The sequence below is a fragment of the Canis lupus genome, chromosome 15 (assembly GCF_003254725.2).
Source record: "Canis lupus dingo isolate Sandy chromosome 15, ASM325472v2, whole genome shotgun sequence".
In the NCBI taxonomy this organism is placed as follows: Eukaryota; Metazoa; Chordata; class Mammalia; order Carnivora; family Canidae; genus Canis; species Canis lupus.
The window spans coordinates 5,197,329-5,224,756 of record NC_064257.1 but is presented as its reverse complement, the minus strand read 5'-3'; the positions used below and the strand labels follow the sequence as shown (position 1 = coordinate 5,224,756).

The window sequence follows — 27,428 nt, the reverse complement described above, 5'->3', positions numbered from 1 at the left end:
AGGCCTGGCGCTGGGCAGGCCTGTCGTGTCCACGTGCACGGGGTGTGTGCAAAGGCTTTGGATCTCACAGCAGCGAGGAGATGTGGCCTCAACTAGCTATGGGCCTCAGGCAAGTCTCTGGGCCTCATGAAGCCTCAACATCTTCATCTTTATAGTGGAAAGAATCCACGCCCTCCCCCCCCACCAAGAGCCGGTTGGTTTTACAGATTAAACAAGACCGTGTGACATTGTTGATTAAACCCATAAGGTCCCTGCAAATGGGAGGGATGTCCAGTGTCACCTCCAAGCGGCCCCAGGTGGATGGGGGTAGATGACAGTCCCCCAGCAGGCCCATCTACATGAGGATGAACATAGGGGCTGCTTCCTTGGGCCTCCCTCATCGTGCCTGAGGCTCCTCTGTCCTTGCCCACTCTCCTTTGGGCCCGTGAGCACTGGGGATTCCTGGTGTCCATCCTCCACGCCTCCCCTTCCCACTCTGCGGGGCTCTGGCCCACTGGCAGGCCGCTGGGTCCCACCTTGGCTCTCAAAAGCTGCCCCCATTCTTGCCCCCAAGCTGCAGACTCATCTATCTGACTCCCCTTCGGGTGCCTGCCCTGGGTGCACTCCCCTGGGTGACTCGCCTGCCTGCCTCGTGTTTCCAACACAGCAGGCCCTGAGCTGAGCTCACCATTCCCCGCCCCCTGGAATCTCTCCTCCTCCCTGCTCCCCATCTTTGGTCCATGATGCTAACATGTCCCCAGGGGCCAAAGCCAGAAGCTGGGCGTCATCCTGGATCCTTCCCTTGCCTACCCCATGCCCCCAACCAATCAAGTTCTCCCACCTCCACCTCTGAAATGGTTCTTGAATCCAGCCACTGCTTCCCGGCCCATGTCCCGTCCTGTTCATCTCACCTGGACTAAGCCACAGCCTCCATCCCAACCCGCTGGCACCTGCTTTGTCTCCTGCAAGCCACACTGTGGTCAGCAAGTTCCTCCTAAACAGCATATGCGACGTGGCGCTCCCCAGGGTTCACAGCCCCCAGGGCTTCCTGCAGCCACAGGTCTAAGTCCAAGCTCCTGAGCAGGTGCTACGAGATCCCCATCACCTAAACTCCAAGGTCTGGTATATTCTGTCCTTGAGCTGCAGGAGGGCGTGGAGGAGGAGGTGAGTCACGTAGGGGATGGATCTTTGACTTCCACTTGCTGAGCTCCATCTGTGTGCCGGGCTCCAGTGAGCTTCCTCACTGCACCTTCACCACGGTCCTCTGAGGTGGGCAGGATAGCAGCCCCCCCAAGAGGTCCACGTCCTCCCCCTGGAACCTGTGAATCTGTCACTTTCCATGGCATGAGGGACTTTGCAGGTGTGATGAGGTTAAGAGCCCTGAGCGGGGGAGGCTGTCCTGTTATCTGGATGGGCCTTATAAGAGAGAGGCAGGAGGGCCTGGGCAGAGGAGGAGATGGGGTGACGGAAGAGGCTACTGGCGCGATGTGCAGTGACAATGAGGGGCCACGAGCCAAGGAACACAGGTGGCCTCTAGAAAGGGAAGGCTTCTCCCTGGAGCCTCCTGAAGGGACGTGGCCTGACACCTTTTAATTTAATTTAACTCCTTAAGGGGCATCTGGGTGACTCAGTGGTTGAGCGCCTGCTTTGGGCCCAGGGTGTGATCCTGGGATCCAGGGTCCTGGGATCGAGTCTCACATCAGGCTCCCTGCATGGAGTCTGCTTCTCCCTCTGCCTGTGTCTCTGCCTCTCTCTGCATCTCTCATGAATAAATAAATAAAATCTTTAAAAAAAAAAAACAATTTAACTCCTTAAGGAGTTAAACCTTAACCTCCTTTAAATTTCTGACCTCCAAAACCATAAGAGAACAAACATGTGTCGTGTCAAGCCTCCGAGTTGGAGGTGATCTGTTACAGCAGCCGCAGGAAACTAACTCTCGCAATCTCCTTCTTCCAGATAGGGAAACTGAGGCACAGAGCACTTCAGTAGCCGCCTGGCATTCAGCAGCCAGTGAGTGGCAGAGCCTGGATCTGAACTCAAGCCCCTAGCACCAGAGTCCTGGGATGGGAATTTCGTGCCAAGGGAGGCGGGGAAACCTGGCTCCGACTAAAAATCTTGGAACGCGTCGCCCTGTCGCCGGAGGCGCCCAGAAGCAGCTGAGCAACGACAGACTGAAGGGCTCTGAAGGAGATTTCTGTGTCGGGTGTATGTTTGCTCCCACATAATGGCTTTCAAATCACACAGAAGCAGAACCCTCTACCAGAAGAGAGCTTCCTGGAATCTGTCTTTAATATAACCCAGATTGAAGAGAAGCTTCTGGAGGCAGAGGAGGGGGAGCCCAGGCTGCTGGGCTGTGGGGCTTCCGCAGGACCCTACGGTTCCATGGAACGGTGTTTAAAAACCCTGGTCCGCAGGCTCCCGGGGGTTGCTCCAGACCTGAGGTCCCAGGAACCCGGGAATTTCTCAGGAGGCGCCCGACAGGGGACTCATGGTGTTGCTCTGAGCCCCTGCAGCAGGGGCAGGAGCAGGGAAGGTTTAAGAGCTTCTAACGATTTTTAGTTACTTAATTTTCCTAGAGCTTTGACAGGTCCCCATAACTTAGGGTTTATTTGCTTTCTCTTGAATGTCACATATAATTCTTGTCGAAATGTTTATTTGCCTAATGCAACTTTTAGTGCCTGGGTAATTTATTCCCCCCATTTGTCAGCCAGGAGGAAGGAAGGCTACTTTTAGCCTCTGGCTCAATTGTGGAAAGTGATATAGCATGTCCCACTTTTTCATCTCCGTGACGTGATGGGGTACCTTGGCAGCCACACACCTTTCCCTGGGAAAAGCAAGGTCCACCCCCCTTCAAGCCTTCCTGCCCCTCCCACACAGTCTGCAAGCTCAGCTCTGTCCAGAAGTGGGAGTTTTGTTTCCTGCAAAAAAAAAAAAAAAAGAAAAAGGAGCAGCCAATGAAGAGGTGAATTGTATCATCACACCCCCCCCGGGGATGCAAGAATCAATTCTACGGATGCAGTGTTGTTTCCAAATTGAATCAATCCCATGAGTTCTGGGGAAATTCAATTCACCCAACACTAATCGAGCACCTACTATGTGCTGGGCCCTCTGCTGGGCTGGGGATTCAGCAATAAACAAGCCTGTCTTCCTGCCCCGCAGGGGCTGTTGGCCAATTGGCAGACAGGCGTGTAAACCAATAACTGGGGGTCTTTGCAAGAACACAGGAGAGAGGTGGAGAGCTAGTGCAAGGAGCGCGGATGGAGGGGGAGGCCACGCATGCATTGGAGAGACTTGGCATCCGCTTGATGAGGCAGTGAGGGACAGAAAGGGGCCGTGGATGCCGTTTGCGGCGCTGTCACTGCCCAGGTCTGTGGGCAAGAGGAGGCCAACTCTGCATGGGGCAGGTCTGAAGATGCTCTGGGGACAAGGATGACCCAGTCAGTGGTTGTTGGAACTGAAAGTCTGAGAAGCGTGTGCGCCTGGCTTACTGGCCAGAGAGGACCGAGGGAGGCTGCACAGACCTGGGAGCCTGGGCTGGGTGGAGCACTGGCCTTCTGCACCCCGGGGCAACAGCCCTGGCCCCGAGAGGCCCTGAGAGGCCGGCTTCTCGACGCCCGGCCAGCCGCAGCACACCTGGTGCAGGAGTCAGTCCTCTGAGCACTTCTCTGAGGCTTCGTGGTCCCTTCAGAGGTGGGGGAGGGAGTCCCACGGGAGGACCCCCAGTCTCCAAAAGGATGGGAGAGAAACGGGGGTACATAAAGAGATAGTGAGTTCCCAGAAATCTAGAAGCTGTTGGGCTGGAGGGCGAGCAATAAGGGGACCCACAAGGGCCCCTAATCCACTCCAGACCCAAATGTCGGGACAAAGTGGGCTGTGATCAGAGTAGAGGAGCCCCAGGAGTAGAGACAGGGCCACTCTCCCAGGGTAGAGCAGGGCCTGCCAGCTTCCAGAAACTTTTGGAAGTCTCACTGGGGTCATTCGGGCATGGTCAGGGGTGTGCATGGGCAGGACAGGAATGCGAGCGCAAGGAAGAGGTACTTACCGCTCACTCATGGGATGCCTCGGGCCTTGGGGTCGGCGGCGGAGACCTCACAATCAAGCTAAGCCTGAGTTCAAATCCTACTCCGCTATTGACTGAGGTGACCCGGAGAAAACTGCTTAACCATTCTGTGCTTCAGGTTCCTCTTCCTTGTTTCCCGTGACTTCCCCCCGTCTTACTGAGCTGTGGCTAACACATAGCACCGCAAAACGAGCGCGGCGACATGATGTGACTTACACGTATGGTTACGTGAGGACCACGGCAAGTTGACATCCATCATCTCATATTATTTCTTAACCTAAAGAGAGAGATGATGTAACGGTGCCCATCTCATATAATCATTAGAAAAATTAAACTAGGCGGGCACAGGTCTTGATGTTTAGTAAGTACTCACTAAGCAGGTACCTCCTTTTTTTTTTCTTTTTTTTGACATTACTGCCTTTATAAAAGAAGCTCCAAAAGCTAGACAATCTGCGACTATTCCCAGAGAACACTTGAATCTAGAAGAAATGTTGTGTGTTCCAATCCTGGGAAGAAACACTTCTGCTCTAAGTCTATTTGCATGGCCCTTGCAGGCGTGAAGCCGCCCCAGGCTCTGAGCACCTCCTGGGGGTGCACGCAGGCTGAGCTGAGGTAGCACCCTCAGACCATCGTGGTCCCAGCACCCTTAATAGGGGCAGCCCTGCTGGTCGGAACCAGCCGACCCAGGACCACACCTCTAGCTCATCCTGCTCCATCCTGGAGCAAAGCTCCTCCCTCCTGGGGGGTCAGGGCCTTATCACCAGTGAGGGTCTGCTCTCTGGGGCTCCTCCACAGGCATTGGCTCTGACTGGGGACCCACAGACTCCCCAAGGGTGATTGACACAGGAACCCCCTTCGGATTGCCCCAGGGCTGCAGCTCCCTCTCCCCACTTCTGTGTTCTCGAGCTCTCATTTCCCGAGCACCTGGTAAGAATCATCCCAGCGAACACAGCAGCCAACTCCCCACATTTGCACCAAGGAAGAGAAACTCTCCGATAACAAAAACCCAAAAGTCATTGCTAATCACATTTGCATAATATGATTTTTTTTCCCCAGCAGATTTACCTTCCTAATTACGCTTGTCTCTAGCCAATATTAAAGTGATTTTGCACTCCCCAAGCACACTGGTGATCAGTGAGGCCACTCCAGAGGTGGGCAAGGAGCTGGGCTAAGTCATCCTGGAGGCTGGTTTTGCCAGGTTTTGCCACAAAGTGGGTAATTCCCAGGTGAGGAACGCATAAGGCCTCCCTGCATTCCTGGTGGGGAAGAAGAGTAAAAATGGCCTTCGCCCCCATGGAGACCCCACAAGAACTCAGCCAGAATTTCAAGATGAATGCTCAAGGAAACTAAGCCAGAGCTTGGAAGGCTCAAAGGCAAGTCTACACAGGCACCGAGGTCAGCTTTATCCAAGCCCGGGCACAGGCACTGGGCATCCTCTCGTTGGTCTGACAAGGTGGATTCCTATCTCCCACGGCGCTGGCCCACTCGGGAAGCAGTCATCAGCTCCACCGTCCTCAGAGGTGAAGAGCATGGACTGTGGGTGGAGTCACTGCCTGGGTTCACCTCCCGGCTCCTTCTCCTAATAGCTGCCTGAAGAGCTCTGTTTCAGTTCCCTCCTCTGTAAATGGGGATAGTTTTAGCACCTACCTCGTAAGGCTGCTTTCAGGACTAAATTTATGTACGTAAAGCTTGGAAGAGTCCCCGGCACGTAGTAAAGGCTGTGTAAGTACCAGTTCCCCCTACTTCTACCGATACCTCTCCTATTGTAACTATTAGGATGGTTGTTCTTGTCTTGTTTTCCACGTCTCAGAAGAAGGACCCTGGAGGGGACAGCTCCCACTCATGCTCTTGGTTGCAAGTCCTCACCTTAGCCTCGTGGAGGCCCCTTTGCCCAGCGCAGGACGTTCGGGTTCAGCGTCCCCCAAAATGCCATTCTTTTCCCTGCTTCTCCTTTTCCTAGACGTACGCACGCGTGTGTTCTCCACAGGGTTCTCTCTCTGATTCGTTATCTTAGTCCTAAAGTTGTTCCGAAATCCACACTCAAGACTGGTTCTAATTCTTTGGCCCCGGGCAGGCTTCCTTACCCAGTTCCCGTGATCTTTCTGCACTTTCTCCTCACCTTAAGAAGAAACTATAAAACTGGAGGGAGATCTAGATTTGAACCCTGGCTGAATCACTTAGAAATTGGGTAACCTTGCACAAATCACTTAACCTACGAGTTTAGACTTCTTTACCTTCAAGATGGGTTCTTCATACCTGCCTTCAGTAGGTGGTTTTGAAGATTAAACGAGGTAATGTACACATATTTGTTAAAGTAACAGTAGCTGCTGTAACAAATAGGCCCCGGTAGTTCAGAAGTTTATCCCAACAGAAGCGTATTTTTATTTCTATAATAGTTGAATAAGATTGTTCATGTTTGGTTGGTGGCCTTTCCTTCATATGATGACTTGGGGGTCCAGGCTACTTCCATGTGGTGGCTTTGCCCTCACCTAGAGCCATGGAGCCCTCCCCATCCAGCCAATCAACAGGAAAGAGAGGTTGGAGAAGACAGAGCAGATTCTCATCCATGTTGTCCCGGAACGAACATGCATCGTCTCCCCTCCCATTCCATTATTGAGACTAAGCCGTGGGCCCCATTGAGATGTAAGAAGGACTCGAAGTAGAAACAGTCTCTGGCTAGGTGGCACTTCCCAGCGACAGCTCTACAGGACCAGAGCGGAAGGGAACATGAGTCTATGGCCACGTCCCCTCGGGTCTACAAGTGCTTGCAGAAGCATCTTGGGTGCAAGGTAAGTAGTTGCAATAGCTACTTTTCCAGCTACCAGGACTACCCTCACTGCTACTTTTGCTATTTCTGAATAGTTGAGGTAATAATACCAATGTTACAGAGTTGTGATGAGCATTAATGATGTGAGCACATGAATGATACCACCTGTCTCTTTCTCCTCACACATCTAATTCCCTAACTGCCCCTAGAGTCCTTGCTAGGGTCAGGCCTTCCTGGGCTGAGTTCCTGCTGGGAGCTGCACACGTGGGGCTCAACTTCCTTCTAAATTGGAAGCCAGCCCTCCCATAGGCACCACACAGACACACACACACACACACACACTCACACACACACACACACACACACACACACAAGGTTGTCTAGGGCACTTGTCCTTCTTCACCCTCCTAAGAACCTCTAGAGATAGTTCCCTAGGTCAGGCTCATTTGATCTATGCAATGTCAGAACAGAATGCCCTCTCCCTGCTTTTCTCTGGGACTAAAAAATGGACTCAATGTAAGAAAAAAAAAAGGATTCCCTGCATTACTTCCCTCCCATTCTCCCATGAACCTGTCTTCCAATACAAATGATGTTTCAGGGGATAGTGTCTAAGTTCCCCTCTCACCAGCCCACTCATTCCATTTCTGTTAATGCCCACTCCCTCTCACTTTTTTTTCTGAACTATTTACTAAGGAAAGGACTTTATTTGCAGGAACAGGTCTCCCAGAAATTTTGGGCCACCCATGTCTACATGGCTCTTCCTAAAACCAGGTGATTAAAGGGCTCTCCCAGACAGGCAGTGGGGATGTTCACTGATCTTACAGTTTCATCACTTCACAAAAGGGAAAAGGTTAGAGGCCCGTGTTGGAGATACAGACATAAGGGATCTTCTGGGAGGAAAGTAGAAGGAGAAATCCAAAGAAAAGGATGGATAAGGTCAACCAGGGTTCATCAAACATGCATTCCATCTCCCTCTCTCTCTCTATCCAGAGTGATGCAATGGGTCTGGACTGTCATTCTGCCCCCCTGGCCATGTGGTTTTCAACAAAGCATTTGACTTGCCTGAACCTCAGTTTCTTCATCTATAAAATAGGTCCCAGTGCCCACCTCACAGAATTATTGAGACAATTAAACAAAAGTAACACATGCAATACAGTCACCACAGTGCACGATGCTTACTTAGTAAGGTGGCCAGTTAATGGTAGGTAATTCCCTTTACATTCCTGCTCCCAGAAGAAAGACAGATTAAATTTTCTGAGCCTGAGGTTAACTGGTATTTTTCTAATAAAAAAGTACTTTTTCTGAGTACAAAAATAGCACCTTGATAGTATATCTTCAAGTAATAGAACCTTTGCAATGTTGCAGAAGCTGTCAGGGCCATGGGGCAAAAACAAGTGGCCATGGAAGACAAAAAGTCTTGCTGTATAAACTTCGTATTTAGCTGTCAATATTGGATATTTTATCTACAAAATAACAATTTTATGCAGTTCAATAATCTAAATCAAATAACAATAGCAAATGCTTGTATGTATCTACTATGTACTAAGCCTTGTTCTGAAGCATCTTAGTACTCATTAAATCCTTACAACAATCCTGGAGGGTAGGTAGCACAATAAATTCATTTTTCAAAATTTTATTTATTCACTTATGGGGGGGGGGGAGGAGGAGAGGAAGAGGGAGAAGCAGATTCCACACTGACCTCGAAGCCCAGTGTGGGGCTTGATCCCATGACCCTGAGATCACAACCTGAGTCAAAATCAAGAGGTGGATGCTCAACGGACTGAACCACCCAGACGCCCCCAATAAATTCATTTTATAGCTAAAAATGTTCAACACAGAAAGGTTACATGATTTGTCCTAGATCCCACAGCTAGTGAGTGGCAGAGCTGGGATTTGGACCCCGGTCGTTTAGCTCCAGAGGCCATGATTGAAGCCTCTACACTTCCCTGCCTCCAATATGAATAATGGAAAGTCCTCCGGGGGAAGGTCGCTTGTATCCACTGCGCTCTCAGATGAGCAGGGGTGGAGGAAACTGCAAAGCTGGGTCAGCAGAGACGCCAGCGGGGAGGGCAGGGCAGCTCTCACACCCAGAAGGCAGTCAGCCTGCAGTCTTTAGTCCGCCCCAGGAAGGCTCCAGAAGTAGAAGGCAGGTACCGTCGGGCACCCGGCCCCACCCTCTTTCCCGAGCATTCCATTTCCCTGTCCTTTGTGGCATGACTCTCATAAAACTATTCATTTCTTAATTCTGATGGCAGAAAGGAATTTAATCAAGTTGCTTGAATATGACGACAGCCTCCCGCTAAGCCAGCTGCCTCCCGAGGGTCATTGGGAGACAACGCCCTGTTAATATTTAGCTCCAACAGCAAACATTATGGCTTTCAATTTAGAAGATTATGCTTCTGGTTAGTTATGTATCATATGTGCGCGCGCGCGCTCGCTGGGTGGCTCATCTCATCAGCGCGGGCGCATTTTGCCAGGGTTATAAAAAATGCCATTTTCTCTGCGAGCCCTTTCCACTCAGTGATCCAGCGAAGTAACATCGAGATCAAAACCATGTTCTGAAAAATAATTGATCTATTCAGCCGCTCACAGGCCTGCATTCCAACCGCCCCAAAGAGCCATTTCCAGGAGAAGCCAGGGGCCAAGGAGGGAGGGGGTACAGGCTACCCCCCCCAGTGTGTGGATCCTGACCCCCCCAACCCAGGGCAGCTGGAGCTGTCCGCGGTGCTGAAGCTCAGCTGCCCCAGAATTGCCACCAAGTGGAAATGAGCCCCGGCTAGAGGGCCTGGCGGGTCGTCTGGGGAGCTGTGCCTATTCCAGGGTCTTGGATCATTACATTTTCCTTCTTTCCAGAGCTCCCAATCCTCTCTCTAATTCTGGATCCAATCCTCGAGTGCCTTCTCTCGTGCTCGCTCTCTCCGGCGGCTGCCTCCGTCCTGAGGAGCTCATCCCTACTAGTCATTTCGTGGTTTTTCTCTCCTTTCCTTTCTTGTCTGGGTTCTTCTTTGGGATGACACGGAACCTCTGGTGGGTCTGAGAAACTTAATATTTTAGAAATACAGGCCTATCTCTATGCCCTTTACTCAAGCTTCCTCTCCCTCAATTTCTCTAGTCTCATCATCACCACCCCCACTTTGCTCCTTCCCCATCCTGTGTCTCTCTCCTTCTTCCCCTGACTCCACCCCACCCTCCTCCTTGACACTCTCAATCTCTCTCTCCCTCCCTCCAGCCTCCCTCTCTTCTCTTATCTCCCTCCCTCTCTCCTCAGAAATCCCAGCCTGTTCCATCTCTCTATTCCCCTTTCTCCTCTCCCGCTTCTGTCTCTCTCATGGTCTTTTCCAGCCTTTCCATCTCTTTGTCTCTCTCCATTACATTTTCTCTTTTTCCTTCTCTTTTCTTCTCTCACTATTTTTCCTTCCTCTCTATTTCTCTCCCTGATTCTTCCAAGATCCCCCTTCTCTCCCTGCTTTGTCTCTTGCTCTCCCTTTGCCTGCCTCTTCCCCCTCTTTCCTTGCCTCTGTCCGCCCTTCTGTATCTCCCCATTTCTTTGTGTGTTGTTTCTCTCCCTCACTCCCTTGCTCCCTCCCTCTTTTCTCTCCCTCTCTCTCTCTCTCTCTCTCTCTCTCTCCATCTCTCATCCCCCTCCCATTCTCTCTTTCTCTGCACACAGATCTCCTCCCTAGGAGCCCCCAGCTGCCTGGTGAATTCATTTCAGCAGCTATTAGGGATCAGCACCTGCCCTGATACTTGGTGGGGAAGATGAGTTTGAGATAAGATGGGCTGTTTCAATCTCAGCACATCTGTAATTGCATTACCATTAAATTGCACCATTTTCCAAAGGTGAGAGCCCAGGGCCCTTGTGCTGAGAGTCTTCTGTAAATCCACTGCCAGGTTCTGCATGATTGGAAGCCCCAGGCAGAGGGGAGAGTAGACCCAGCTTGATTTGACCACCATATTAATCCCTCCTTGTCTTCAGGGTCTCTTGTTTTCCATTTTATTTCAAAGGTGAAAGAACCCCTGGGAATCACCATTTCCAACCTTCTCATCTCACAGATAAAGAAACCAAAGTTTAAAGAAAGGGAATTGCCCAAGATCACACAGGCATGAGCCACTAAGTCTACAGATGTCCCTCCTTCTGCAGCCTTCATGCAGGTTAGGACTGTAGCAGGGAAAGTGGGCAAGGGGCAAAAACATAACCCAGAAATTTCAGGTTCCAAGGGTGTGACTTTGGCCAAATATACAAGGATCTGTTGTATCTAGTGGGCATGATACAAAAATGGTACATGGGTCAGAGGATAGCAACATCATGACTTCCTGTGGCCTGTCAAGTTTGTCCAGGGGTACAGAGAACAGGATTCAGACCCAGGGAGAGGACAAAACTGGATGGGGACTAGGTGCATTCGTGCTCCAGACAGATGGGCTGGTATGCAGGGCAGGACTCTGTCTCCAGCTAGGACCTGGGAGACACAACCAGGAAATCAATGCAGAAGGTGGCATAAACCAAGGCAATAACACAGGGGCTGGCAATGAGGACTGCAGTCTGGGGGCCTGTCCAGCTTGTGCCTGCAGAGGGAGAAGCTGAGAAGGATGGAGCCTGCAAAGAATGGAGATCAGGATGGGCTGCAGTCTGGATGCAAGGAAAACAGGATGCAGATGGTAGCTGGGGAGTGGACACAGAAGGAGAAGCAAATACCCTCTGTGGGTTGGGCATCAAGAAGGGCTGCAGGTAGAAGGTTATGAGAGGAAACCAGATGAATGTGGGGAAGGGTCGGTACTGGCACGGAGCACCATGCAGAAGAGCTCCAGGAGGCCAGAGACGGTGTCACCTGGCACAGCGGTCTGTCTCCTTAGGCTCTGTTCTGCTTGTTGAGGCCCTGTTTCCTGCCTTTTTTTTTTTAAAGAGTTTATTTATTTATTCATGAGAGACACAGAGAAAGAGGCAGAGACACAGGCAGAGAGAGAAGCAGGCTCCATACAGGGAGCCCGACATGGGACCTGATCCCGGGTCTTCAGGATCACGCCTTGGGCCGAAGGCAGGTGCCAAACCACTGAGCCACCCAGGTATCCCTGTTTCCTGCCTCTTTTTTTTTTTTTTAAATATCTATTTATTTATTTATTTTATTTATTTATGATAGTCACAGAGAGAGAGAGAGAGAGAGAGGCAGAGACACAGGCAGAGGGAGAAGCAGGCTCCATGCACCGGGAGCCCGATGTGGGATTCGATCCCGGGTCTCCAGGACCACGCCCTGAGCCAAAGGCAGGCGCCAAACCGCTGCGCCACCCAGGGATCCCTGTTTCCTGCCTCTTAAGGAAAATAGATACAGGATCATCCAGAGCTCAGGCTTGTTCTGTACTAAGCGATCATTCCCACTGCCCACCTACTGTTGGTCAGCCTGAGGAGTTATGGGTTTGAGGCTGGAGGGGATGAGGAGGGCAGGGAGATCATTACTACAGTGGCCCCCGGCAGCTCTGGGAGCCTCAGCGATGCCCACTCCCTAGCCCCCTGCACCAACGGCAGCAGGAACCTAAACAGGCAGGCTGAGCAGATACAGGTCCCCGGCACATCATTCCCAGCTCCAGTGCCAGGAGGCCAGCGAGCAAACAAACAGCCAGCAAATGTGTCCCTGTGCCCCGGGGTCAGCCTGCCGCAGTGGCTACACCTGCTTTGGCAAAGCAGTTACTTTGAAGCCAGCCTGATGCAGAGAGCGTACAGCACTCAGGAACAAAATTGGGGGGTTTAATGATGTGAAATAGCTCCGTGTGTAATCTGGGTGCACGGCAAGGGCTGCTGAGAGACTCTAAAAGCTTCCCGGGCCGGCCTGCCTCTGAGGCTGGCCCATTATGTTGTTTGCCGCCTTGTGATCAGGGTAAAGCCAGCCCCTGCCAGCCTTAGCTGCATGCACACTCCTCCGTTCCCCCCAACCCCAGGCGCCCACGGGGCCCCCAGCACGGGTCATCGGGCACAAGGTTGGCTGCCCCAGCAATTCTTAGATAAATCAATTAGGATAAATGAGCTTAGTGATGTATGATGCCCTTGCTCCACTGCGTGCCTTCTGAACTATTAGTTCTCCGGAGAAGATTAATTACGGGACTGCCATGCTAATGCTCTTTTAATGGAATCTGTTATTTAAGTTTAAGAGCAGATATCGAATGTATGGGAGTTAGATACCTGTTCTGTGCATCCCAAATCAGAAGCGATGGATAGAGCTAACCTCGGGACGCACCTGTTGAAACAGGAGACCTAATAATCACTCTGAACCCTGCAGAAGGTTGCGTCAAGTCCTGGAAGGTTTCCCTGGAATTGATCGCGTGTATTTGTGCCATCAACTTTTCACTCTACTTGGACAGGAATTCTTATGTTGGTAGAAGGAGAGTAGAAAAGTGGAAGAGCTGTTAAAGGGAAGAGGCTGGGTGAGCCTAAATAAGCCATAGAGTGGGAGGTAGACAGAAAGGACGTCTTTGATTTAGGGTCATACTGATAGAGATACAATATCATGAGCAAAGGAGGTCTTGGCCTTGCCCTGGATGGTCTAGTTGAGTATAGGAAGTCGTGTTTCCCAAGGGACATTGGCTAGTGATGAGAAGTGGACCGAGGCTAGAATAATGAGAGGTCAGAAAACTGAATCCTATGGAAATCGCAAGTAGCTCCCGGGAAATGTGGATGGGGAGAGGCCCTGGTTCTCAGCGCTGGCTGCTTCTTAGAATCCTAAGGAGAAACTTTTAGAAAATACCAATGCCCAGGCCTCCTTCCCAGAAATTCGGATTCCGTTGGCCTGTGGTGGATCCAGGCATCAGTAGTTTTTAGACTCTTCCCAGGTGATTCCAATGCACAGCCAAGTGCGAGAACCACCACTGTAAGAGATGTCACGGGGCGGTTGGGGGCGGGGGGGGGGGAGGTGGTGCAGGATGGCACTTACCACGTGCTGCTGCAGAGGACAGGACACACGTGGATGGGGGGAGTGCTTGTCCTCACACGTTGGAGGCCTGTGGTGGTGGGCCAGCCGAGATCGGGAATGGGGTGAGCCGGTGGGACGGGGTCTGGACCGAGCTCTGGCCCCTCTGTGGACGGTGTTAGAAATGGAGACCCAGGAAGAGCAACCAGAGAGAGGCACAGGGAGGTGGAAATAATTTGCAACCAACCTCACATTTGTCGACGGAGACTTCAAAGAAGAACACGGAGGGTCACCCACGTGGCCGGGATTCCTACACCCCTGGGAGACCCACAGGGTTGGAGGTGGTGTGACAGGTGTTTTGGGGCAGAAGCAATGCTCCAGAGCTGTACACAAGGGTCAGAGGCAGCCCTGGCTGTGCACATTCACGGCTCCAGGGGCACAAGAGGCAGCACGAGCCTGCCCCCAGGAAGGAGGAGCCCGGGGCCCCGCTCTCCTGGACAGAAGTGGGTCCTGGAAGACTCGATCTGAACCGCAAGCCCCTCTGGCTGGGAGCAGGGGCAGCATTTTGGGAGAATGGAGTGAGTATTCCGTGAACACCTGGTGCAGGCCAGGCCCTGTGCAGGGGCTTCCCACCCTCATCCCTTTACTCCTACCAACAGCCCTACTAGTTGGGGGGAAGTTTTGAACACATATCATGTGTAGATGTGAAAACTGAAGACCAGAGAGCTTAAAAGCCCCGCCTGGTCATACCTGGGCTCTGACTGCCAAGCTCCTTCTGGGGCCCCAAGTAAGGGCTGCTCTGCCGGCCTCCCGCACCCAGGACTGACGCCAGAAACAGCAGGTCCACTGGCTGCCGGTGGGGAGGCAGGAAAGAGACCCACACCCACCCGCTGCCAGGCCAGGCCTTCCCTCCCCGCCAGAAGACAGGAGACAGACTTGGTGGGTTTGACGCAGGGGACCGGGGTACACGGGATGCTGGGGGTGGGGGGTAGGATGGAGGTGGAGCAGGAGCTCAGTGCTGTGCGGTGCCGGTTTCTCTAAGCCCGAGAGCTGAAGAAGCCTCAGCGTCACCTGCCACATGGGAATGGCAGCCCTGTGCTGCCCCTGCCATGGGGGATGAGGTTTAGAGAATTACAGGCCCTGATCGAGTCCCACGAGTCCCACGTTGGGCTCCCTGCATGGAGCCTGCTTCTCCCTCCGCCTGTGTCTCTGCCTCTCTCTGTCTGTCTCTGTGTCTCTGCCTCTCTCTGTGTGTCTCTCATGAATAAATAAAATCTTTAAAAGAAAAAGAAAGAAAGAAAAATTACAGGCCCCAAATGGGGCCCGATGGGGGCTGGGGATGGAGGTGGAGGTGCTCCTGGGTGGGGCTGCTCTGGGGGCCTCATGGGGGCTGGGGGAAGAGGTGGAGGTGCTCCTGGGTGAGGCTGCTCTGGGGGCCTGATGGGGGCTGGAAGTGGGGGTGGAGGGAGGTGCTCCTGGTGACACAGCTGACTCCTCCATGTCCTCCTTTGCAAAGGTTCAGCAAACAAATGTGAGGCCGGTTACAAATTATTTCTGCCATCTTTCATACCATGGAGTTAACAGCTGGCTGAGCGACAATATATCAATTGTATAAATTTCTAGGGCATTTTCATGTTTCAATCTCCTTATGTATTTCTAGTTGACCAGACTTGTTCAAATTGCCATTAACTGCAATCCCATCACCTGGCTCACTGGGCAGGAAGGCAGTGGCTTGGGTTTAACTCCTCAGGGGCCACGGGCGGGAGAGGGGAGAGGTCTGGGACCATCAAGGCGTAGAGAAGGGCCTGCTGTTAGAAGTCAAACAGCTGCTTTAATCTGTAGACCTCATTCTTCGTTTTTTTCCCCTCTGGGGCCTCTGACGACCTTCCATCCAAATCTATATCCGCTCAGATCCTTCTCTCTTGAGACCCTGAAGCCACCTCCTGCCACATTGCCACACACACCAATGGCTGATAGAGCCCCCTTAAATACAGTCCCACTCCAAATTCAAAACCATGTCATAGATGGGGGGGAGGAGAGGTGCTGAGAAACCGGGGGGGTGGGCCTCCATTTGGAAAAGTTGTAATCCAGTGTGATTTGGGGGAGTGGAGAAGAGGAGCATTAAGAACGTTTTAGAGTTGGAATAAAAATTGCTCAGATCTCGTTCCCCATGCCTGGCACAGACCCTGGCACAGAGCTGGGACTAAGCAATGTTTCCGGAACAAGGGAATGAATGAATATAATCCAAAGACCACGCATGGGCTTGGAACCAGAGCACTGGCTTCAAATCCCGGTTCTACCTCGTTGGGATCTTGGGCCAATCGCTCATCTTTAATGGGCAGGGCATTCAGAGCAGGAAGAGGTCACAGGACCCCCTCCCCCAGTTTTCCAAAGGGAGAGGAAATCTCGTAGCTGTCAGTAATATGCTCGAACTGCCAAAAGCACATAAAGGAGCTACAGCAATTGTGAAACAGAAGTCACAGTTCTCTTTGTTTGGCAATAATGTAAACCTCACAATTTTTAACTTCTAGATTTAAAAAAATAATAATAGTAACCCTTCCACGGTTATATCTAAGAAATCTGTAAGCCTCAAACATTGTGGCCATACAACCCCCCCCCCCCACCGCCCTCCACCGCCACCTAAGGTCTGGGACATACACAATGCTAGGAGGGTGTTCATGACCGTCAGCCCAGCCGGGGTGGGTGCTCCCTTTTTTGCAAACAAGGAGGTGGCATCCAAGGAAGTACAGTTCATAGCTGATCAGGGGAAAGCTTCCGGAAACATGTGGAACAAGTCCAGGCAAACACAGGATTTGACTGCATGGAGATGGAGTAGGTTAGCAGGTAGGCCTTGGTGCTGGGCTGATGAGAACTAGGGCTAGTTGTTGGGTTCCATCCTTTCTCAGCCTCAGCCCAGCCTGGCTTTGAGAATAACAACCAAGTAGCAATCGTCAATTTATTGAGCAGATACTACATCCCAGGTACCGTGCCAATTACTGATAGGCCGAACCGCATTTAACCTTCATGACTTTCCCACAAAGCCGATGTGAGTGTATTCTGAGATGACGCCCAGTGATCCCCGTCTCTTGACGTTCACATAATAGCATCTTGTGTAATAATCTCTCCGCCTTGAGTGCAGGCTGGATCTGGTGATTTGCTTCTCTCTCTTTTTTTTTTAAGATTTTATTTATTTATTCATGAGAGACACAGAGAGAGAGGCAGAGGGAGAAGCAGGCTCCATGCAAGGAGCCCGACGTGGGACTCCATCCCCAGACTCCAGGATCATGCCCTGGGCCGAAGGCAGACGCCCAACCGCTGAGCCACCCAGGCATCCCTGGTGATTTGCTTCTCATGAATAATAATAGAAGAGTGCAAAAGTGATGGTGCATCACTTCTGAGAGTAGGTGATACAGGACTGTGACTTCATTTGCCCTCCCTCTCCCTCTCCCTCTCCCTCTCCCTCTCCCTCTCTCTCTCTCTCTCTCTCTCTCTGGCTTTCCATGATGAAGCAAGCTGGGAAGGCCCATATGGGAAGAAAACAAAGGACAGCTTCCAACCAAACACCGGTGCTGAAATGCAACCCTCAGTTTGACAGTCCTTGTGGAACTGAACCCTGCCAACACCCCGTGCATACATTAGGAAGTGGATCCTTCCCCAGCACAGCCTTCAGATGAAACCACAGCCCGGTGACAACCTGACTGTAAGACACCCCGAGTGGAGGACCCAGCTCAGCCTCGCCTGGCTTCCTGGTGCACAAAAACCTCAAGATAATGAATGTAAATGGTTTTCAGCTGCTAAATTGGGGGGTAGGGTTATGCAGCCGTAGGCAACTAATAACACTATTATTCCTATGGTATAGATGAGGAAACTGAGGCTCAGAGCAAACACCAAGCTTGCCTAGGGCCACACAGGGAGTCAGTGGATGAGGCCAGCTTAGAACCAAAGTCTATCTGACCTTGATGTCCACATTCTTGCCCACCATGCACCCCTGCCTCCTCTCTGGGGCCTGACCCTCCAAAGCTAATTGGCCTTCCCATCACACGTCATGAGGCTCTGCATCGGCCTTTATGTACCCGTCCTTGGCCCTCCTATTCAGGGATGTGGCTCTATTGGGTTTTGAGGTTTCAGTCACTTCTGGGTGAGAAGCAGTTGAGGCACATTTGATCCCATGACTGCTGGCGCCACCTTGGATGTGCACACTGACTTTGTCCCTGCTTGGAGAAGGTGATGGTGTGCAAGACAGTGGCAAAGAAGCAGAGGGGAGGGAAGTGATGGCAAGGAGGTGGGAGAGTCAACGGCCACGTCCTTTGTAAAGCGCCCCTGTCACTTTCCTCGGCACCCCCAGCCCCCATTCCTGAGCACTGTACTCACACCACCCACCTTCTGGGTCTAGGTAGCTTTGCCAGAAGCATCTTGGCTGTACACATTTTTGCTGTATTTTTCATCACATAACTAATCGGCCCTAAGGCAATCTTGCCATCACGTGTAAAACCACAAAAAAATAAGGAACATTGTGTCCTAACGAAGGACATAATGAAACATGAATAATGAATAATATAATTTAAGACACTCTTGTAGGGGTGTTTGCAAGGTCCACTCAATTAGACGTCCGACTCTTGATTTCAGCTCAGGTCATGATCTCAGGGCGGTGAGAACGAGCCCCAAATGGGGCTCCGTGCTGGGTGCAGAGTCTGCTTATGATTCTCTCTCTCTCTCTTTTTTTTTGTTTTGCTTACGATTCTCTATCTCCCTCTGACAACACCCCCTCAACTGCTCCCTCTCTCTCTCTCTCTATCTCTCACTCATTCTCTCTCTCTTCCTAAAATAAATAAATAAAAATTCTTAAAAGACTTTATTGCAGAATGCAAAGTATTTGAACACATTTAAGGTACATACAGATTCACAGCAATGCTGTGCCAATAACTGTTTTTATCTTGTGGCTTGTACCTTCGCACTCGTCTTCAAGTCCTTCGGCCATAGAATTCTACATTTCTCTTTGCTCGTGGATGCGCCTTCTTGTCCAGCGTCGTACTTCTTCAATCTTCACTAACATTTCTTCCTTCGTGAGTATCTGTTTCCAGAATCTAGGCTGCATGTTTGCGTCGTGACATGAAAATCGCCTCTGCTGTTGTTGGTTCTTGGCGTTGTCACTTGTCCGTTGAGAGTCTCTCCAAAGTCCTCCGGGAGATGTGATGAGTTCACACTCGGCATCACAGTCCAGACCGTGACGAGGACTAAGATTTATATAATATAAAAACGGGAGGATGGTGTCAGTGGGAGAAATGAAAACAAACTGCCAACCAGTCAATGAAACCAAACTGTCAACCAGTTATTTTGTTTTTTAGCCTTCGGGGCAAAATTGCCTTACGCCGAATTAGTTACGGGACGAAAACGCTAGCAGCAAAGACACTTAAAGCAAAAATACTGGACGCACCTCCTTCCTGACCCCACCCTCATCGGCAGCTCCTCGGGAACCCCCAAAGCCACCTCAGCCCTCGGGGCCACCTCACCTGCCCCAGGTTGCTGAAGGTCTGAGCAGGCCAGCAGCACGTTTGCCCTTGCTCACGGCTCTTCCCCAGAGCAGATAGACCCACGGGCATCCCCAGTGGTCCAGAGCCAGGGAGCCGCCGTCAGCCAGACTTGCTTCCAATCCCTTCCCAACCATTCCTGTTCTGTGTGCCCCCAAGTCCTCTTGGGCCTCAGTTTGTTCATCTGCAAAATGGAAATAATAATAACAATCATAAAGTGCTTACTCTAGGACCTGGCATGGGTTCAACACTCAACAAGGGTACTAACCCTATTATAATTATGATTTCCTTATTTGTAAAACTGGGAGAGTTCTGTATTTCATGGAACTAACTACTCGTCGGCGTGAAACGTGCCCCTGTTGCATAGACCACTGAGAGGGACACACGCTCTCCGATGTAACCCCACCAACCCGAACATGTTTCCCACGTCTAAGACTGTATCTTAGCGACGCCTGGGGGGCTCAGTGGTTGAGTGTCTGCCTTCTGCTCAGGGTGTGATCCCAGAGCCCCAGGATCGAGTCCCACATCAATCTCTCTGCAGGGAGCCTGCTTTTCCTCCCTCTGCCTGTGTCTCTGCCTGTGTGTCTCTCATGAATAAATAAATAAAATTTTTTAAAAAGTCTATATCTTAGAATCAATGAATCAATGCGCTACAGAACGAGTGTCCACCTCGCAGAGCTGGTGTGGGATTGAATGGGGCAACTCCACGGCGCTCAATAAATGTTTATGGAGTGGATGGAGGCTGGACTCCCGTCCAGTGCTCTTCCCACGCGGCAGCCACTGCCCACGCTGCTCACGCTGAAGCTCACGCCAAAGCACCCACAGGGTAGCAGGACAGACGGACACAGAGGGGCCCTCCATGAGCCTACGCATTGCACAATCACTCGGCTCCAAGACCACCCCAGGGTGCCTCCTCTTCCACAGCGGTCTGAGCACGCCTCCTGAGATTGCCCCTCTTTGCCTCAGTTTCCTTCCATGGAGAATGGGGCTGAGGACTCCTCCTTCTCGAGACCACCATGAGAAGCCCTCAAGACGATGTCCATGCTCCGATGTGAGGGGCTTGTCTTACCAGAACGAGGTCCCCTAGACCTCTCTGCTACCCACCCGACCTCCTCCCAAGCCGGAGAAAGGTCAGCAACTTGTCCCTCCTGTCCGGTCCAGACGACCCCCCCCCAAAGCCAGTGTCTGCTGGGGCTCCGAGCCAGGAAAGGGGGCATCAGCTAGAGGTCTCGCCCAAAAGGCCACCTGAGGCTAGAATGGCACTGGCCCCTCTTGATGCTGCTTCCTTGGGAAGTTCTTCCCAGAATCTGCCTTCTGGCCCATCAGTAGCAGGAGCCCAGACTGCAGGCTGAGCAAGCCTAGTGAGTAAAAGCCGCTGGAGCATCCTCCAGGCAGGCCCTCGCTCAGGGCCAGGGGGGCCGGAGGGGGTCTGGGGGAGGGGAGAGATACCTGGCAGCCCAGGCTATACAGCCCTGTATCCCTAGGGCAGGACAAGCACTTCCGAAACTCAATAACTTGTCCAATTTTCCAAAATATGAGCTCAGGCTTCTCTGAATCCTGGTCTGTCTCCTAGGTGCCTGTTTCGGAGCGTCTGTCCCTCCCCGGCTACCTCCTGCTGTGGTGGCCTGAATGAGACCACTCTGCGCAGAGCCACTGAGGCAGAGTGAGCCCAGGCACCCCGCCCCCACCGCCACCCCACCCGCTGCGCAGAGACTCTGGCTCACCTAGGACCAGCTCGCAGCAGCTGCTTGGAAATAATAGTCCCCCTCTCTCCGTGATGATGAGCTCCTTATCTCTCTGTGCAAATTAGGAGCACTTCATGGTAATCCAGCCCCGCTCCCGCCTCAGCAGACTCTCCGAAATAAAAAAGCTGGAACTGAGTCATCAAACATTGAAGCTCCCCCACCGCCCCATCCCCCCAGTAGTCAGGCCTGTGAGGAGGGAGTGAGGCTCCAGGTCCGCCCCAGCCTGGGCCCTTCCCTGGGACACCCGGGTGTGTCCAAGAGTCCGTGTGCAGCCTCCCCGCGGGTCCTGGAGGGCCCCCCCCTCCCTGAACCAGCTCACACCCTGCAGAAGGCACCAATAATAATAACCACCATTTGCAGAGACATCAGGAGCAGCCAAGCCAGGCCTTGGGCCAAGTGCTCTGCAGGAGTTAGTGACCTCCCGGAAGCCTCAGGACAGCCCAATGAGTGGGGGTCTTAGCCCCATTTTTCAGATGGAGGCCAGTGGGTTAAGGTGCTGTGGCCGAGGTTGCGACCCCCGCAAGCGGCAGCCAAGAACCGCAGCTCCCCTGCCGCCTGCGCCCCCGCCACACATCCCTGGGGACAGTCAGGGCGCTGCGTCAGGGCCGCTGTCCACACACATTTGCAGAATTCGCCCACTCACACCCTCATGTGTCCAGGACTCGAAGCTAGATTTTTTTTTTCTCCCTCAAATGGACCCAAAAGGAATGTGAGATGGGCTGCGAACCAGGCGCCCAGGCTATAAAAGCGGAAAATCAATTTGTAAGGGAGGGAGCCGCGATCTCCCGGAGGGGCCTGGGAGGGCCAGCCAGCTGAGCAAGCCAGGCACCTGCCACCAACGCCCAGGGGCACCCCCGGGTGCCCGCGTGTGCTGCCCCCTGCGCCGGGGGGCAGGCCCCACGCAGCCCTGCACCCCTGCACCATTTCCAGATTGCGGTTGCCAACAGGTACCCGCTCCCACTTCCTGCTCCCCAGCGGCGGCCCCCTTGCAGGCACTGAATTCCAAATGCAGCAAAAAATAAATATTTTAAGGCTCTGTGGCCTGAGTCACCCAGAGTCTGGTGGCAGCTAATGCTTTGCAGCTGGCCCTGCCCACGGGCCTGCTTAGCATGCAATTAAGATGCAAAATAACATCCCTCAAAAGCTCCCCTCCGGGCCTCTCTGCTTCTCCCTTCAAGGCCCTCCTGGATTAAGAAGATTCTGGAACAGTGGGGATGCACTTCTCTCACCAACCTTATTGGAACAAGCCCCCCCCCCCCCCCCCCCGCCCCGCTGGGTTTATGGGCTTGGCTCAGAGCCCTGCCCTGTGGCCCTCACCGCCCCCCCCTCGCCAGCTCCCTGCAGACATCCCCCAGGCCACAGCACACTCGGTCTGGTCCAGAAATTCAGAATCCTTCACTGATGCCCCGTGGGCCTTGTTTGTAACCCAACCGGCCACGGAGACCTCCGCACCAGACCACCTGCCTGGCACCTCTTGAATCTGATCTCTCCCTTTGCTCATCCTCTCCAAGCATGTGGGCCCGCTGTCAAGCCCCCCAAACAAGCCAAACTCGTTCCTGCCTCAAGGCCTTTGCACTTGCTGTTCCTCGTTCTCGTGACCTGTCTGTGCCTGGCTCCTATTCAACCTTAAATATCACGTTTTCAGAGAAACCTACTGGGGCGCCTGGGTGGCTCAGGGGGTAAGCGTCTGTCTTCAGCTCAGGGGATGACCCCGGGGTCCCAGGATCAAGTCCCGCATTGGGCTCCCTGCATAGAGCCTGCTTCTCCCTCTGCCTGGGTCTCTGCCTCTCTCTGTGTGTCTCTCATGAATAAATAAAATCTTAAAAAAAAAAAAAACCTTCTTCGAGCACCCCATGTAATGAGAGGCACTGGCGAGGAACCGGGCACAACACCAGGCACTTTATAACCACCTAAGGGTCAGCAAGTGGAGGCATGGAGCTCATCAAGGACCACACAGGGAGGGGGAGGGTGCGAGCCCAGGTAGCCCAGCGACGCCGTTCCTGACCGAAGTGGCTTCCTTCCTCCCTGTCCCCCCCTGGCTGCCCCCTTCTATCTTTATTCAGTTATCTTGTCTGTCACCCCAGTTGAATGTCATTAGTTCCCGACTATGGAAGCTTCTTCTATCTTACTCTGTCCCATGTCCCCGGCGCTCACAGCAGTGCCTGGCCGGGGCAGGTGCTCAATACAGACGTCCTGGGTGGATGGATGGATGGATGCATGCATGCATGCATGAATGAATGAAGTGTTCTGATTGACTCCACCTCCTCCTGCCCTTTTTCCTATAGGGCTTTGAGTCAGACAAATGACCCACGCAAGGAGCACCTCGTCCCCTGCATATGGCACATGCGGGGTTTGCAAGGCCCAGGGGCTGAAGTGGCTCCTCAGGGAAAAGGTGGGTCAGCATCCGCATCAGGCTCCCTGATGTAGACTGTGTCCTGCAGTAGCTGGTTCCCGAAATACAAGAGAGACAAGGAAGCAAGTGGGTTTGAGGGCGGGGGGAGTGGGGGTCCCGGAACCACGCCGGGGTGGAGGGAAAGAGGGGGACCAAACTACGGAGGGAGCGCCAAGCCCGCCGGAGAGAACACACCAGTGGGCCAGCCAACAAGGCAACTGCTCAGGTCTCGGAGTTGGGAGATGGTCAGGAGGGAGGAAGCAGTCCCCGCTCAAGCCTCAGGACTGCAGTGTAGCACAACTGCCACCCAGCAGGACAGTTCTATGATGGGAGCCGGTGTGACGGCGAAGCTCTGGCGTCCCTAGGTGACCACAAGGCACACAGGGGCCTGCAGGATGAGGCAGCTGTTGAAGAAATTTAATTAATCTTTTGGCTTCGTCAATGGAAGTATGATTTATAGGTGAAGGGAGGTGATTGGCTGCCCGCACCTGCTCCGGCCGGGCCTCCCTGCAGCCTTGCACACCCACACATTAGGAAGACCTTACAACTTTTGGATGTCCAAGGAAACAGCCCCAGGCCTGCTGGAGGAACCAGGGCCAAGCTGCTAAGGGGGGGGAGTAATCCAGAAGACCTCGACTTCTGTTTGTCATCCCTGAAGCCTGCCTGGAGACAGAGCCCACCTTGGTGAGGGGAGGAGGGTTTGAGTTCCAGGGTCTGCCCGGAGAAGGAATCTTGCCCTCTGGGTGGTGACAATCTTATCCTTAGGGGGAGGGATGGGGATGGGGTGACACCATGGCGGGAGGGTGCAGATGGCTAAGGGTCAGCCTGGAGGCAGGAGCTTTGCAGCACAGAGCGTGTCCCCGCATCGTATGGCCCAGGAGCTTGTTGGAAATGGAGACCCTCAGCCCCCAGACCTGCAATTCAGAATGTACATTTTAAGAAGAGCCTCAGTGAGCAGCAGTGGGCGGGAGGGTCGGAGGAGGAATCGAGGCCTGACGAGAGTGGAAGGCCCCTGTGGCCTGCACAGAGCGGCGTAGGGAGGAGCCTGGGTGCTGACCTGCTGCCTGTGGGGGGCCTGTGGGGGCCTGTGGGGCGCTGGGCGCTGGGGGGACTACCAGGAGAGGCTTTGAAATCATGGGAATAAGGGCGAGCTGCTCAAGGTCACAGAGCAAGGACTACACAGGAACAGAACTCCAGGTGCCTGGCCCCTGCTCACCTGCGCGTGCTGTGCGTGTGCGTGAGTGTGAGAGCGCGCGCTGTGTATAGAGGATGGCACGTGAGGACCTGGGGTGACTGGTGAGCGCCAGGGGCACGAATGCATGCGCCTGTGTGATCGTGCGCATCTGACTTGTGACATCCGTGCTCGTGTGTGTGTGTGTGTGTGTGTGTGTGTGTGTGTGTGTGTGAGTTATGGGGGGGGGATGGGGCGCTGCAGGGGGTAGCGGAGGGCCAGCCGTCCTGAGCAACACCCCGCCGAGCACCACCCGCAGCAGCAGTCCTCCGGGCCCCGGGCTGGGCTGGCTGCCCCGGCTGCCTCTGGGGAGGCGGCATGTCCTCTAGGGCTTCAGGGGGGCCGGGGCACCCAGGTTGCTCTTCTTGACTCACTGCCTCTGGCACTTCACGGGCTACCTCTGTCCCCTGCCTTCCGCTCCCACGTGCAAGTGGCAGGAGACAGGACAAGGCCAGGAGCCGCTGTGGCCGTCCCCTCCACCCCATCAGCCCTGCCACCGGGGAGGGGAGGGCTCTCTGGCAAAACGGACCAGAGTCCGAGCCCCACTGCTCGTGCCGGACAACCCCCAGCGCCCCTGCCCTTTGGCCTCTACTCATAGTCCTGACCCAGCCCGGGCCTCGTGTGCCTGGCCTCTGACTCGGTTTATCCGAAATATCCCCTCTCCCCTCCCTCACCTTGCCCCGCAGCAGCCACCCAGGCTCGGGCTCCAGACCAGAGCTCCCCTGTGCCCCCCACATGAGCTTCACCAGGAGGACCCCTCCGTCCAAGCAGATGCCCTGTGCTGGGCTTTCAGCCAACCTCTGGGACTGAGGGGGGGTGGGGGGCTGAGGGGCCCTGGGACACCCACAGCTTCCTCTCTCTAGGGTATGGACCCTGGATCCCAGGAGGTCAGCCCTGCTTCTGACCGCAGGCAAGGCACTCACCCTCTGCACCCTCAGTTTCCTCATCTGAAAAATGGGCGCATGATACCAAGGTCCAGGGACACTGTGACAGTGGGTCAGTGGGGTCCTCCCTGATGCCACCAGTGGTGAGCATGGCCCGAGGGTCAGGACGGGTCACAAGTGAGTGATGTAATCCTGGAAATGCCCAGTGGTGCTGGAGACTTGGCCCTCATGGGGCCCTCAGGCTCCAAGGAGCGTGAACAGGAGTCCAGGGATGGAGCCCGCGGATCTGGGACACCGGAGCCCCGGCCCCAAAAAGACGCAGGGCAGGAGCCTCAGACCCCGCCAGCTCCTTGCACAGAGTGGGGGGCAGCCGCTGGCATTAGAGGGAAGAAGCCAGAGGGGCGAGTTCAGGGGCAGGATCTAGGTGCCTTGCACAGCTGGGGCCCCAGGATTGTCAGCACGGGGTGGGCAGGCTGGCAGGGGCCCTGGAGGAAGGGGGTGCGGAGCTCAAAGAGGCTCTGGGCCTCATGGGGAGCCTGACTTGCCTGTCCTGAGCCGCCCTGGCCCCATCTGGCAAGCAGGGTCCCAACCCAGCCAGAAGGGCCCCTGGGGGGACAAAAGGCCGCGATGAGCAGCAGGAGCCTTGCAAGTGCCCCGGTGCTCCGCGCGTGCCAAGGCCCCACAGACACACAGCCTTCATCCCTTTTGCACAGCGCACGTCGCAGCTCCCTAGTAAGCACTTACTGTATGAGGAGGAGAAGAAGGGTTGACCCTGAAGCCCAACAGCCCAGGCTGAGTTGTCAGCCCTGGCCCATCTTAGGGCAAGCTGCGCGCCCTCCCAGGGCCTCGGGGGAGAGCAGAGGGCACCACTGGGCTCTGCAGGGGATCAAAGGGGCCGGAAAGAGTTCCACGGATGGGAGATGGCTCCTGCTGCTGTCGAGGCTGGCAGGGCCCAGCTCCCCGAGCACGCACATGTGCACGGACGTGCCCAAGGCTGCACACGCCCCCACCGGCCGGGAGCCCCAGAAAAGCAGGGCTGTGAGCCGCCTGGTCTGTCCAGGCGGTGCCTCATCCACAGCTCTTTCCCAATAAACGCCTGTTGGTGCAAGACAAGTAAATATTTGAGTTCAGTAGCTCGGAGGGTTCAGGGGCACTGTGGCCTCCTGTGCCTCCTGGAAGCTCTGGCTCCTGACGATCCTGCTTCTGCTTCTCCTGCTCCTCCTGCTTCCCCGCCCTTCCCAGCCTCTTCCAGCCTCTACTGGGTCCTACAGGCAAGCAGGGGCCAGCGTCGGCATAAGCAGAGTCTCGACTTCCTTCTTCCTGGGTGTGTGACCCTGAGCCACTTCTTTCTGCGCCCGTCTGGGTCTGTTCCTTCGTCTGTCCGCTGATGGTAACAGCCCCTCGGTGGCCAGCACGGCGGCTGTCCCCAGGGATGTGGCTCTTCTGGGCCCCAACCCCACTAGCCTTCACCCCTTGCTGACTCAGATCCGACCACAGCCCCTCCCGAGGCCATTTCCCCACCATGGAGCCTGGAAAGGTCGAGGCCACGATCCACAGCTTTCACACCAACTCCTGGCCCCCGTGGCTGTCGCTTCCCTCTAAACAGAGCCTCCCAAGCATCCTTGAGGACAAAGGCTGTGGCCCTTGCCTCCAGTCTCTTCCCAGACCCCCTCATCCTTCTCTGAGCATCTAAATGGCTGGTCTGAGAAGGCCCAGCTTCCCCAACCCCTCTGGGGCCCGCGGAGGGTCCCGATCCCCACGCGCGGGTGCCTGTGGCATGAGCACGTGTCAGGTTCACCTAAGTGTATGCACGTGGGAACTCGCTTGCACAGACTGGTCCGTGAGCACCGGGGCAAGGACAAATGTTCGCCCACATCCGTGTGGCTCTACACGCACGCAGGTTTGTCAGAGGCGCACACGCTCGAAGCGTTGACTGGAATGGGTGCCCC

The 27,428-nt window shown here is 54.0% G+C and overlaps 1 long non-coding RNA gene across 1 annotated transcript; it reads right to left on the bottom strand.

The window, feature by feature from the left end:
- Positions 1-18,536: 18,536 nt before the first annotated feature.
- On the bottom strand, positions 18,537-21,227 carry LOC112642231 (uncharacterized). Its single transcript, XR_003125101.3, has 3 exons — positions 20,952-21,227; positions 19,210-19,411; positions 18,537-18,933 (listed from the first exon to the last, which is right to left on the bottom strand). It is a non-coding gene; the product is annotated as an uncharacterized LOC112642231 (long non-coding RNA).
- Positions 21,228-27,428: the final 6,201 nt, after the last annotated feature.